General features: G+C 36.4%; 1 non-coding gene across 1 annotated transcript; it reads right to left on the reverse strand.

The window, feature by feature from the left end:
- Positions 1-1,237: 1,237 nt before the first annotated feature.
- On the reverse strand, positions 1,238-1,344 carry LOC136221181 (small nucleolar RNA R71). The gene has a single exon (XR_010684964.1). It is a non-coding gene; the product is annotated as a small nucleolar RNA R71 (small nucleolar RNA).
- Between the last annotated feature and the right edge of the window lie 14,296 nt (positions 1,345-15,640).

Here is a 15,640-nt window from a genome sequence, read left to right on the forward strand (position 1 = left end):
AATTCAAAATCATTACAAGGAAACTTTGTTGAACACTTAGGCAAATTATTATCTCGGTAGAGTTTTAATTTGGTTAAGGGCATTATGCCGGCTAAAGGGTTTTGCCACGTTCGAAGCCAATTAATTAGAGGTTCCGTCATTTATTTCATCATCATAATTGATACAAAGTTTAAGTTGTTTTCTTTGCTTAATGCAAATGAATACATTCATTTGTTTTTCTAAAAGTTCTAAATGTTCCTGTTTTGTAAAATTCATCCCTAAATCAGAAGATCTTTCTAACAATCGATATATTCTAATATAAAATCTTATTCCAGCATTTTCAAATACGCAAAAGTCCACAAATTCAATTAAACAATTTCCTAAATTCAATTAGCAAATTTCACTTTTCATTTACATTCAATAGTAAATCTAACAAGTTCGAAATTAACAGATTCAAAAATAAGTTTTTCGTTAAAAAACGTATCCCTGTGGGATCGGTATTTTTATTACTACAAGCGAAACCGTGCACTTGCGGAAATCGCTCAACAAGTTTTTGGCGCCGTTGCCGGGGATACGCCAAAATTTTTGACAAAATTTTTATTTTTCGTATTTTATTTTCGAATCTAGGTTTACACATTATTTTTATACAACTTTTATATTTTATTTATTTTCAGTTTATATAACATATTTGTTTTCAATTTTGTTTTGAAGGTAGTTTGGCTCGTGTAACAATTTCAAGTTCATGCGCAGTTCGCGAAGTTCGGGCACGCCACTAGACCCTTTTGATCCAGAAATTGAAAGAACACTTAAGAAAAACAAGAAAAACAACAAAAACAAAGACAAAACACCCTTAAAAACCAAAGTAGTCCAGCCAGAAAATATGGCCGATCCACCGACACTTATGGATTATGCTAGGCCAAGAATGGCCGGTGTAACTAATAGTGTAGTTAAACCCCGTATAAATGCAAATCAATTTGAAATTAAGCCTGCTTTGCTTAATATGTTGCAAAACAACGTAACGTTTTACGGACTACCTAACGAAAACCCTAATGCCCATTTGACAAATTTCTTGGAAATTTGTGACACTTTTAAAATTACCGATGTAACAGCCGAAGCAATCAAACTTCGCCTCTTTCCTTTCACTTTGAAGGACAATGCAAAAATTTGGTTAACTTCTATGCCTGCTGCAACATTTGAAACTTGGGACCAATTAGCCCAAGCATTTTTATCAAAATATTTTCCCTTAGCAAAAACCGCAAGAGTCATCAAAGAATTGACATCTTTTACACAAAATGATAATGAAACTCTTTATGAAGCTTGTGAACGTTTTAAAGAACTTCAACGTTTATGCCCACACCACCAATTGCCAGATGCACTTTTAATGCAAACATTCTATAATGGATTAAATCCTACGACTAGAGGTTCATTAGATGCTATGTCTGGAGGGTTATTTATGAAGAAGACGTCCGTCCAAGCAAGAGAACTTTTGGAGGAAATGGCAATCAACAGCAGTATGTGGCCCGCAGAGCGTGGACATATACCAATGGCGAAACCATCATCTTCAGGTACATCATCGGTTAAAGGTATAATGAATCTTGATCCAGTTGCGATGTTACAAGCCCAATTTTCTGCCTTATCGCACAAAGTTGATAGGTTTATGGCACCGTGCGATCCTAATGATCCGATCCAGACAGACATTGATTACGAAGGTATGAATGAGATAGAACAGGTAAATTTTGTCCAAGGACAAAACCAAACTACTAATCCTTATTCTAATACTTATAATCCTGGATGGAGAAATCATCCTAACTTTAATTGGAAAGATGGTAATAATAATAATGCAAATGCTAATCAATATCGTGTAAATAATTATCAAAATCAAACAAGAGATACTATTAGCACTTTATCTTCAAAAATCGACAAATTTATAGATGCTATGAATGGAAAGGTAAGTAATCAAGACGATGGTTTTAAACGGATCGAAAGTAAATTCGATCATCTTATCAAAAACCAATCATCTAGCATCCATAATTTGGAGGTTCAAATTGGACAACTTGCTAAATCAATTCCATCCCGCAAAGAGGGAAGTCTTCCCAGCCAAACGGAAGAAAATCCGAAAGAGCATGTTAAGGCTATCACTCTTCGCTCAGGGAAAAACTACTTAGGTCCGGAAATGCCCGGAAATTCAACTTTACTTGGAAATGATTTACTAAAATCCAAAAAAGATACATTAAAACAAAAAGATACACCAATTGACTCTAGTACGAAACCTTTTGTACCAAAGCCACCTTTTCCACACAGGGTCCGAAATAAGGACCATGATAAACAACTTTTATCATTTTTAGATAAACTTAAGAATTTGCATATAAATTTAACATTCATGGATGCAATTACGCAAATTCCTAACTATGGAAAATTCTTGAAAGATTTAATTTCAAAAAAGATTAGTTGGGAAGGAATTTCATCCATTTCACTTTCTGAAGATTGTAGTTCGATAGTATCAAGCAAATTACCTACTAAACTCAAAGATCCCGGATGCTTTACCATTCCGTGTAAATTGGGAAATATGGAATTCCCAAGTTGTCTTTGTGATTTAGGAGCTAGTATAAACTTGATGCCATTGTCTATTTTTGAAAAATTAGGTTTAGAAGAAGACATCAAACGTACCAATATGGTTTTGCAATTAGCGGATCAATTCACTAAAAGACCATATGGTATAATTGAAGACGTTTTAGTAAAAGTTGACAAGTTTATTTTTCCTACAAATTTTGTTATCTTAGATTTTGCTTATGACGTTAACTGTCCGCTAATCTTTGGTAGACCGTTCATGAACACGGGACGTGCTCTAGTTGATGTGTCGGAAGGAAAAGTAGTTTTAAGAATAGGTGACGATAAGATCGAGTTCGATATGAATCAAGCAATGAAATATCCTATGGAGGATTTCGCCTGTATGAAACTTGATTTAGTTGAAGAATGTGTTAATGACATTGTTCAACGAGAAGAAATAATAGAACCTATAATGGGTGAAGAATTAGAAGATAAGGACCCAGAGCCTTTGATTCGAGAAGATGGACCAGTCCCGCCTTCAGTAGTAGTTCCACCTAAATTAGAACTTAAAGAATTACCAAACCATCTGAGATACACTTTCCTAGGCGGAAGTGATACTCTACCTATAATCATCTCTAACAAATTAACAAAAAATCAAGAAGAAAAATTGAAAGAAGTTGTTAGAAATAGAATAGGAAGTATGGGATGGCAGATTTCAGATTTAAAAGGAATTAATCCTAGTATTGTAATGCATAGGATTCACTTAGAAGAAGATAAGCCACCTAAAGCGGATAGACAAAGACGTTTAAATCCGAATATGAAAGAAGTAGTCAAAAATGAGATTACTAAACTTTTAGACAATGGAATCATTTATCCTATTTCGGATAGTGAATGGGTTAGTCCAATCCATTGTGTACCCAAAAAGGGAGGCATAACTGTAGTAAGGAATGATGAAGGTGAATTAATACCTATGCGAACCACCACTGGTTGGAGGGTTTGTATAGATTATAGGAACCTAAATAAGGCAACTAGGAAAGATCATTTTCCTTTACCTTTCATTGATCAAATGATCGAAAGGATTGCCGGTCATGCATTTTATTGTTTTCTTGATGGCTATTCCGGATTCTTTCAAATATATATTTACCCAGATGACCAAGATAAAACAACCTTCACATGTCCTTATGGAACATTTGCATATAGGAGAATGCCTTTTGGTCTATGTAATGCACCAACAACTTTTCAACGTTGTATGACTGCAATTTTTAATGATTTCATCGAAGATATCATGGAAGTATTTATGGATGATTTTTCAGTTTATGGAGATTCTTTTGATGCATGTTTAAAAAACTTAGATAAAGTTCTTTCTAGATGCGAAGAAACGAATTTAGTATTAAATTGGGAAAAATGTCATTTCATGGTTGACGAAGGAATTGTTTTAGGTCATAAAATATCTGAAAAAGGATTAGAAGTGGATAGAGAAAAAACTTCAGTAATAGAAAAATTACCCCCACCAACAACTGTCAAGGGAGTAAGATCATTTCTAGGACATGCAGGTTTTTACAGACGATTTATAAAAAACTTTTCTGTGATTTCCAAACCACTTACTAATTTGCTTATGAAGGATTCAACCTTCGATTTTAATGAAGATTGTATTAAAGCTTTCGAGACATTGAAAACAGCTTTAGTCAGTGCACCCATAATTGCTAAACCCGATTGGGATTTGCCTTTTGAAATCATGTGTGATGCAAGTGACCTAGCTGTAGGATGTGTTTTAGGTCAAAGAAAGGATAAAAAATTACATGTTATTTATTATGCGAGTCACACATTGTCCGGTGCACAGTTAAATTACACAACAACAGAAAAAGAGATGTTAGCCGTAGTATTTGCATGTGATAAGTTTAGGTCATACTTGTTAGGATCTAAAGTTATTATTTATACAGATCACGCAGCTTTACGTTATCTGTTTGCTAAGAAAGATGCAAAACCGCGTCTGATTAGATGGGTTTTGTTGTTACAAGAATTTGATATAGAAATTAAAGACAAAAAAGGAGTAGAAAACCTTGTCGCCGATCATCTATCAAGACTAGAAGATGAAAACGGTCCTATAGGTGAAACTATCGGTATACGAGATGATTTCCCCGATGAACATCTCTATCAAGTAGAAAGTATCATGTCACCATGGTATGCAGATATTGCTAATTATCTTGCAACCGATATTGTTCCGGAAGGATTATCTTTCCAACAAAGGAGGAAATTTTTCTTCGATATTAAACAGTATTTTTGGGAAGATCCCTTTCTATTCAAATCATGTGGTGACGGGATAATTAGGAGATGTGTTGGAGAAAATGAATATGAATCTATAATAACGGAATGTCATTCCAGCTCATATGGAGGACATAATGGAGTTAATAAAACGGTAGCTAAAATATTGGAATGTGGTTTCTTTTGGCCTACGATGTTTAAAGACGTTGGTTCATTTATTACTCGTTGTGATAAATGCCAAAGAACGGGAAATTTAGGAAGGAAAGATGAGATGCCCCTCACAAACATATTAGAAGTTGAAATCTTCGACATGTGGGGAATTGATTTCATGGGACCTTTTCCGCCTTCCAATGGTAAAACTTACATATTAGTAGCCGTTGATTATGTTTCGAAGTGGGTTGAAGCAATTGCAACCCCTACGAATGATTCCAAAGTAGTTGTTAATTTTCTTGACGATATATTTTGTAGATTTGGTTGTCCTAGATTCGTTGTTAGTGATGGCGGTACCCATTTCATAAATCGAAATTTTGATATGCTTAAGAAAAGGTATGGAGTACGCCACCGCGTGTCAACGCCATACCATCCTCAGTCAAATGGTCAGGCAGAGATCTCAAATAGAGAACTCAAATGGATTCTAGAGAAAACTGTTTCATCATCAAGAAAAGATTGGTCACAAAAACTCAATAATGCGCTATGGGCATACCGTACTGCATTTAAATCACCAATAGGAATGACTCCATACCGTTTGGTATATGGGAAGGCATGTCATTTGCCAGTAGAATTAGAACATAAAGCCTATTGGGCTATTAGAAAACTTAATTTTGATTTACAACAAGCAGGAAAGAAACGTTTGCTCAATTTAAATGCGTTAGATGAGTTACGTCATCTATCGTATGAAAATGCGAGGATTTATAAAGAAAGAGTGAAAAAATGGCACGATACCAAGATCAAAGTCAAACACTTTAATGTTGGAGATAAGGTGCTGTTATTTAATTCACGGCTTCGTATATTTCCAGGAAAACTTAAGTCCAGATGGACATGACCGTATTTAGTCGTCAAAACATTCGACTATGGTTCTTTAGAACTTGAGGAAACTAACGGCAATCGTTTCAAAGTTAATGGTAATCGATGTAAAATTTATTACGAAAATATTTCCGAAATAGGAATTGAATTCGTAACAAGATTACTTGACCTATAAATCATTTCGTTTTTCTACACATAGTTTTTATTATTATTATTTTTATTTAATTTTGTTTTAGATTATATCACTTTATGTTAGAATTTTAGGATTTAATGTGAGTTAGAAGAAATTTAGTGATTCTCAGTTGAGAATTTGGAATTCTCAGTTGAGAATTCACATATTTAGAATTCTTAAGAAGATAAGGAATTTTCTGAACTTATAGAGAATTTAAAATTCTCAGTTGAGAATTTGGGCATTTCTAGTTAGCTAGGGAATTTCTGCACTTACAGAGGATTTGGGATTCTCAGTTGAGAATTCTGACTTCAATTGACTTTCAAATAGACAGGAAAATTCTGAACTTACCGAGGATAGGGATTCTCGGTAGAGGATCAGAAAATAGAGGTTTTGACGCCTGATTTCCGCAAGGAAATCAGCGTGTCGCGACCGCGGGTCAGAATCCTCGGTCGCGACACGGTGAATTTCTGCAGAAATCCGACCCTTGTTCTTCATTTTCCAGCAGACACAACTTTTCAGAAACGAAAAATTGAGTTTCTTCATTTTTAAGAGGTCTGATTTCATGCCTTTTCACTTCAAAACAACACATCTTTTCATCCTAGGATTTTATAAATAGGTTCTAGAGGTTCAGTTTTCTGTCACATTCTTTTCATCTCTGTCAGAACAATTCTTTGATTTTCTTACAATTCATCTACCCAGAAATTAAGTTCAGAACCCTTTTGCTTCCTTACTCATTCCAAACACCATGACTTCTACAAACACACCATCTAAGCAAGTTGTTGCTTCACGCAATAAACATACTGATATATCAGAGCGCTATGGATGTAACTTTCCTATCTTCAATCATGATGAGGGAAGGCACTTCTTGAGGCTTCGATATACATTCTTTTTCAGAACAGCGTGTCGCGACCGCGGGTCAGAATCCTCGGTCGCGACACGGTGAATTTCTGCAGAAATCCGACCCTTGTTCTTCATTTTCCAGCAGACACAACTTTTCAGAAACGAAAAATTGAGTTTCTTCAGTTTTAAGAGGTCTGATTTCATGCCTTTTCACTTCAAAACAACACATCTTTTCATCCTAGGATTTTATAAATAGGTTCTAGAGGTTCAGTTTTCTGTCACATTCTTTTCATCTCTGTCAGAACAATTCTTTGATTTTCTTACAATTCATCTACCTAGAAATTAAGTTCAGAACCCTTTTGCTTCCTTACTCATTCCAAACACCATGACTTCTACAAACACACCATCTAAGCAAGTTGTTGCTTCACGCAATAAACATACTGATATATCAGAGCGCTATGGATGTAACTTTCCTATCTTCAATCATGATGAGGGAAGGCGCTTCTTGAGGCTTCGATATACATTCTTTGTCAGAATGCTATACATGGATGACTTTCTTAACGATCAACTAGGAATTAAAGACAATATGAGTCGCTACATGGAACGTTTAGGATGGACCACATAGACCGCTATAGGGCTAAGAACGAATGATATAGGGCTATAGGGCTAAGAAAATAGACCGCTATAGGGCTAAGAATATCCCGATTGAAAGGGACGAATTTCTAGCATAACTTTGTTTATTTCGATTGTATATATGTTGTACATATTTCCAATTAATAAAACTTTCTCTTTTGCTTTATATCCTGTTTTTGATTATATGGTTACACTAACATTAAATTTCATTATTCTACACTAATGAATCTATTAAATGCAAACTTAGTAAATTCATGACTAATTAACTGTTAATACCTAAGTTTTATTTCCTAAAATAATGATTCATTTAACATACATTAATTAAAGCATTTTCATTTATTTTTCCATTAATAAGGATAAACCTTTGGTTTTCCTTATCATTTAATGTTTTACATTTATGTTTTTAAGTACAGATTACTTTTTCAAGGAGTTCAGGATAGAATTTATCAAAGAACTTACACAAAATGGAGTTAATATGCAGAATTTGGGTGACCAGGGGGTGATCCGCGGCCGAGAATGGCAAGATTCTCGGTAACTTCAGCAAAAAGCACACAGCAAATCAGAGAAAAATTCTCTGAAAAACGCGTACCGCGGCCGCGGATGTGCGTCCTCGGTCGCGACACGCGTAGTTCAGGCACTTCTTAGTCCAGATTTTTGCCTCTTTTTCAACCTCTTCCTATTCCTACTCTACCTATTACTCTTCCTATTCAACCCTATATATCCCTATTACTTACACACACCTTACATCACCTCCAATTTTCACCAATCACCTACTCTACCCTCTTCCCAATACCTTACTTTTACTCTTCCCAATTTATTCATTACCCTTTTCAATCACCTACACCTTTCAAATTCAAGTCTCCATACAACTTCTACTTCAACTTCACCCTCAAGCTTTTCTCTTTTTCATCTTTTATTTTTCCAAACCCTAACCACCATAACCATGCCTAGAGCAAAGCGTGTTGGACACAAGCCGGCTGTCACCGAGGCTAATCGCCTTCGTATTAGTTGCGGGGCTTATTTCGATATTCATTCAGAAGAAGAAGTTGGACGTTTCAAGCATTTTTCACACGCCAATCGTAAGTTCGTGGACATGCAGTTTCTTGACTTTGATTCGGTAAGGAAGTTGAACTTCACTACTCAAATTGATGCTTTTATTGAAACTTTGGGGTGGGAAACTTTTGCTTCTATGCGTTTTCCCCAAATTATAGAATATGTGGTTGAGTTTTTGGTTACTTTGAAGATGAACAACAAGAAAACGGAAATTTCTTTTAGGAATAATGGTACTACCTATACCATAGATTATGAGGCTATGGGAAATATGTTTGGTTTCCCTACTAGCGATTTTTATGATAAGCCTAAGGAATTCGACAATAACTCTTTTTGGCAAACTCTTTCCGATCAAACTTCTTTCGACTCTAAAAACACTTCAAGCAAATTGCTTAAGGACAATTGTGTGTTCTTCTTTCACAAATATTTGCGTTTTTCACTATTTGGTCGTGTTGAGAGTTCGAAGATTCAAGTCCGGGATTTGTTTGTTTGGGATTGTTTATTCAAAGGTTTGAGGGTTGATAGCATTGGAATGATATTTGACAATTTGTATCGTGCTTCGACGGCTCATACCACTCAAGTCCCTCTCGGTAATTTAATCACCGCTATTGTTTTGGGAGCACGGGATGAATTGGCAACTTATGACATGTCCACCTACCATGGGTATGTTCCGGTTTCGGACATTGCAGCTCTTGAGCGGGCTCATTTGTTGGTTTCTGCGGCTCCTCCCGTTTTTATTTCTTATGCTTCCCGTATTGCACATCTTCGTGGCACTATGGGTGGAGGTGCTTCTAGTTCCCAAAATGTAGGTACCGAAGAAGGAGGTGCGGAGGAAGGAGCGGACGATGCACCACAAGCCCAAGCACCTCAAGATAATGATCCGGTGGATTTAAGGAGAATTTTGAACCAAATCAATGCCAATAATAGACAAATGAATTTACGAATTGATGATTTGGTGGAGAACAACATGATGATGAATGACAACCTCAATACTTTGAGGCGTGAGCATAGATCGACTCGGCATCGGATGCTTTCGTTTTTCCGTCGCCGAAATGTGGAGACTTCACCAACACCTCCGGATTCCCCGCCGAATGTTTAGGTTTTATCTTTCATTTTTCTCTTATCTTGTTTTCATTTCAGTTTCATACATTTCTATTTATTATGTTTAGTACAATTTCAATTTAATTTTATGTTGAATGTTTTTCTTTTCTAATCTTTCTTTTATTTTCGTATGTTTTATCTTTAATGTTTTATCTCACTTTTGCACCAATGAGGACATGGTCCAATTTCAGTGTGGGAGGAGATATACATATATCATTTTAGACATACGAATGAATGCAACAAAAAAACAAACAAAATACATATTTTTATAAATGCAACGTATAGTGCAACACTTTTATAAACTTAACATTTTTATACATTAATCATAAGTTAAAATTTTTATGATTATTTTTAGGTTATCATTATCGATAGAAATAATATTTCTATACGGGTAATATTTGTTTTTTTTTTCACAAATCTTCGACACGATTTTAAGTAAAAAGTTGTCTCGAGTAAATGTATTTAAGTAAAAATTCTTTATTTTCAATCTCTATTTCATATCATGAATTTCATGATACAATAAATCTTATTTTAAATTTTCAATTAGGTTTATAGGCATTAAATTGAACTAACAATTTTTTTTAGCTCGGTTTTGATTTTGTCTTACATTAACACCAATTGAAGTTTTTAAGGAAACTTTAGCCATAATACATGTTGAATTTTAAGTCAATATAGGATGAATGTGCTAACTTTCTTTTTTCCCAATTCATATTAATTAATCAATAAATCGTATTCTTAACTTTTGGCCACGATTAAGACCAACCTTATCACAGTCGAGGTATGAAAGGGACGAAATAAATAAGTGAAGCGTACTTTTGGCCACGGTTGCGACCACCCTTATCACAATCGAGGTATGGAAGGAACGTTTAAATAAGGAAAAAATTAAGCGTGTTTAAAGTTTAAAGTAACGATTGCGTCCACCCATGGCATGGTCGATACCTCTTAAGCGAACACAAATAAAATGCATATATAGTTACGATCGAGACCACCCTTATCACGGGCGTAACTAAGCAAATAAATTTAACTTAAAAATCATATAAAATAATTTAGGTTTGGGAAAGGAAATTTGGTGCTTTGAAATGCCTTGAGATGAAAGACTCAATAACATGCGTGCTTACATCGTCCCGAATACTTCAATTTAAACATTGAAATACAAGACGAATGATATATCATATTTATACTAAGTTAGTTTGATATTTTGCGTATAAATATGCCATGCGAAGTTAGTCTTTTCGGCTTAACTAATTTAAAAAGTAAACACAAAGATATATGTTTTATTTTTCATAAAGAGATTAGTTAAGGAATAAATTCAGTGAAATTTTGCTCCGGACTAGCAAAAGATTAAGTGTGGAGATTTGTTAAGCCCAAAATATACCTAAAATATCATTAATATTTACATCATTTTTATTACAAATCTGTGTTGTTTATATCTGTTTAGATTACTTTTACTCTCGAATATCTTTCTTTCTTGCAAGGTACCTAAATATTTGGTAAAATCCAAATAGGAACGAAAAAGGATCAAAAACAGAAGAAAAACCCTACAAAAGGAGTCAAAAACGACGTAAATCAAAAGCGCCAAGTCAAGGACACGAACGAGAGCAAAGAAGTGAAAAACGCACCGTGCCGCGACAGCGAATCCACCACCCATGGCCGCGACACTCGTGGTTCAGCTTCTTCCTCCCTTCGTCCAAAGCTCAACTTAATGCTCCCCCATTCACGGCCGAGGATTCGCATTCTCGGTAAGTGCAGAAATTCTTCCAAAGTGCATTAAACACATGTTGAAATCCAAGAAACGCGTTCGTTCAAGTGGATAAAGACGTCCTTTCACAACGGACACGACTCTTAACCAACGGATACAATTTTTCACAAAAGACACATCACTTCAATCTCAACCCTTCAATCTCTATAAATAAAGAGTTGGTGTTGAAAGTAATGTAATGTTATGTAATATAGATATAGAATCAGAGCGTAGAACTAATGTCTAAGTTCTAAGTAAAAATAGTTCGAGAGTTAGAAATTAGATTCTGTACAAAAACAAGATGAGGTACACATATTATTTATAGTTTAATTACAACACAGTAGCGTTTAGACATTGTTCCAGTTTTAGTTTGCATTTTGGTAGTGGCCGACCGAATCCCTATTACGAAGTTACAGCGAGAAGATTGAGTAGAGTGTTCGCCCCTGAGCCTGACAACCTCTAAGGAAACCCAAGGAAAGGACTGATCAGCCGTTCACTTGCACGCCCTCGAAGAACTCGATGCTCCATGTTCTCTGTAAACTTGTATCAATTTATATTTCATCTAATAAAGTCCGTTCTATTCGATAAATCGTTATGCAGCACTTATGGTAACCAATCCACTAAAGTGATTGCTGGTGTTTTCATTAAAACGTAGTTAAATTCAAAATCATTACAAGGAAACTTTGTTGAACACTTAGGCAAATTATTATCTCGATAGAGTTTTAATTTGGTTAAGGGCATTATGCCGGCTAAAGGGTTTTGCCACGTTCGAAGCCAATTAATTAGAGGTTCCGTCATTTATTTCATCATCATAATTGATACAAAGTTTAAGTTGTTTTCTTTGCTTAATGCAAATGAATACATTCATTTGTTTTTCTAAAAGTTCTAAATGTTCCTGTTTTGTAAAATTCATCCCTAAATCAGAAGATCTTTCTAACAATCGATATATTCTAATATAAAATCTTATTCCAGCATTTTCAAATACTCAAAAGTCCACAAATTCAATTAAACAATTTCCTAAATTCAATTAGACAAATTTCACTTTTCATTTACATTCAATAGTAAATCTAACAAGTTCGAAATTAACAGATTCAAAAATAAGTTTTTCGTTAAAAAACGTATCCCTGTGGGATCGGTATTTTTATTACTACAAGCGAAACCGTGCACTTGCGGAAATCGCTCAACAGTGATAAACGATGAATCAGCCTCATTAGAATTAACCCTTTTATTTACCTTATTTTTTCTTTTTCGTCCACTCTAGGAAGCCCCTTTGAGCCTGTATTTTTGTAGTTTATAGATTCTTCTTTCGTTCTAACCTGTTTTTGCAAACCACAACTTGGTTTGCTATTTAACCCAATTTCTTTTTGCAAAGCTCAATTAGAGCCTTTGTTTTCTTCTAGCGCTTTATCTTTGTTTATGGCATTTTAGTAGCAAGCCAAAAGGCTAAAAAGTGAATGAGCATCACTACCCCAAAAAAAAGGGGGGGGGGGGGGGAAAGAAAGAGAAAAACAGAAAAAGAAAAAGAAAAGAAAAGAGACGAACAAAAGGGAAGAATTCCATTCCCCAGTTCTTAGAAAAATCAAAAACGTCTCAAAGAAAACATCCCAAAAAGAAAATAATAAGGGATGAATAAAAAGCTCAGTCACTTTATATTTGCTAAAGCCATTTAAACTTTGTTTTTGTAGCGCTAGAACTAATAACCCTTGTTGTACCTTTAACCCTCTAACCACATTACAACCCCGATTAGGGGCTGTTTTTTATATCATCGGAATCATATAGCATAGTAGAGGAACGCGGATGAACGTGCAAAATCAACGTAATCCTAAGCAAGAACATAAGCCGAGAGTAAACACTTTAGCCACCCAAAATTGTGTGAAATGAGTGAACTACCTATGGTGAGGTGTTTTACTTAGCGATCCCCTTAAACTCGTTTAATTGAACATGTGTCCATTTGCTTAAAACTATGACCCATGATAATTGAAATGCGGCTTTTGGATATCGTGTCTCTACTTTGTATTTCCGAATGCATGTAATTACAGATGCTCGAAATTGTGTCAAGCACCTAGTCAAACCGGGAGGTTTTCTAGCTCGCTTGTGATGGCGGGTTTAGTTTTTAGTTTACTTGGGGACAAGTAAAGTTTTAAGTGCGAGGAGGTTTGATAGGGGTCAAAAACCCCTATCTTTGGGTACGGTTTTAGGACGGGTTTTAGGGTTATTTAGCTAATAAGCGAGCAATTCTCGCATTTAAATGCTTTTGTGTGAGTTAGTTAGAAATTGGAAACGTTCTATTTACTTTTCGTCGTTTGGGCTCGTTTTGTGATCAATTTAGGCAAATACGGCCGAAATAGCATGCATAGTATAATTCCGTTATCTTTTGAAGCTAATTGGTCCGTCAAAAGTCGCACCAAACGAAGCGTTTGCTCAAAATAAGCGATTGACGGATCAATTTAGCTTTCGGACTAATGTTATCTGGAGTTTCTATACGTGCGCATGTGTAAGTTCGGACGAAAAAGGACATCGAGGTTGTTCGGCACGCTTCGGGAGCATTCCGGGCGAAAACGCTCGACGAACAGGGCCCCGTGGGCCATTTCTGCTCGCCGAGCAGGCCCCTGGAGCCCTGCTCGCCGAGCAGGCCACCAGGCACCTGCTCGCCGAGCAGGGCGCCAGGCGCCTGCTCGCCGAGCAGGGCGCCAGGCGCCTGCTCGGCGAGCAGCCCTGCGGGAATTGGTCAAAAAGACCAATTCCGCCCCCACGAAGCCACGATTGGCCCCACGTCTTCCTACACCAACAAGGACACGAAAATAGGTCAAAAAGAGGCCCGAACCGCGTCTATAAATAGAGATTTTTCAATGTAATTTAGACATCTTTCGTTTTTGTAAATTATCTTAGCTTTCCCCTTGTAATTCCTCTCCATCTCCTCCATCTTCCCCAACCTCCATTGAAGCTCCTTCAAAGCTTTCTCTCGAGGAATTATCAAGGTCCGTCCTTAAGATCAAGTCGCCGGCTGCAGAGTAAACAGGTTCCCTGAAAGGGATTTTTGTATCTCCTTTTATCTTTCCTTGTTTGTACTCTTTGATACAGTTGCCGAACTTGACTTATTGTATCTTGTGACAATTATCTTCGCCTTTAATAATAATTTAGCTCTTGTTTTGTTCTATGATTATTTGTTTAATCTCTGTCTTACGCTTTATTCAATTGGTTTAACTCATTCAAAAGCCCCAAAATCTAATAGGCACATATTGCGAGCTGAATCTGACCTAGTCAGAGCCTAGGAGATTGACAACCTCTTAGTTGATTAAGCGCCAATTTACTGAGCCTTAGACCTAGTTTCGGCCTTAGGGAATCACGCGCTAGGAACCTCAAGAGGGTAAGTAGGGTTAATCGCCTTGAATACAAGTGACTCAGATTAGGTTTTTATTCAATAGACTTGATAATCTATCTTCATTATTATCGTTCATACCATGTTCCTTCGCATAATTGCATTAATGAAAGATCATTAGGGGTAGAGTAACTTAGTTAGGCATAGAATAACTTAGCTAGAATTAGATAACTTAGTTAGAATTAGATAACTTAGCTAGGATTAGTATAATTCAACCTAGGAGTAGATTAATTCAAACAAACCAACTCAAAACCCCCTAAGCCTAGATAACATCCGAGATCGAGTAGCTCGGTAGTTGCAGAAATAAATCCTGTGGATGATAACCTGGACTTAAACCAGAAATTTATTACTTGATAACGACGGGGTACACTTATCCCAAAGATCGGCCTCGCTCCACAACCGCGCGAGGCCGCGTCAGGATGTCTGACTTTTTCGACGGTACTCGGGCCCGGATGCCTGCGAGCGAGCCTTCCTATTATGCGGGTGAGTCCTCAGGCACCGCCCGGCCAGAGCGGCCCGACTTAGGCGTACCTATCCCTGACTTTGGGAGGGATTTCTCGGTAGTTCATTATGACGAGACATGAGTGGCCTATGCCGGCGTTGAGATAGCTCCTCCTGTTTTCACATCGAGGGTGCCGTTTGATCCCCCGGATGCCCTCCATACTTCGAGGGAGACATGCACTGATTACGTGGGGTTGTCTGGTTATCTCAGAGAGCGGCTCAGCCTGCGTTGTACCAGCCACCTGGTGAGTATTCTTATTTTATTTTAGTGTAGTGGAATGTATGCACATATGTATGTATGACTTCTGTTGTTGTCTGTTCTTCTTCTTTTCTTCCTTATATATATATATATATATATATATATATATATATTTTTTTTTTTACAGAGCGATCTCAATGCAAATGAGCTGAGGCG

This window comes from Euphorbia lathyris, chromosome 2 (genome assembly GCF_963576675.1).
Source record: "Euphorbia lathyris chromosome 2, ddEupLath1.1, whole genome shotgun sequence".
In the NCBI taxonomy this organism is placed as follows: domain Eukaryota; kingdom Viridiplantae; phylum Streptophyta; class Magnoliopsida; order Malpighiales; family Euphorbiaceae; genus Euphorbia; species Euphorbia lathyris.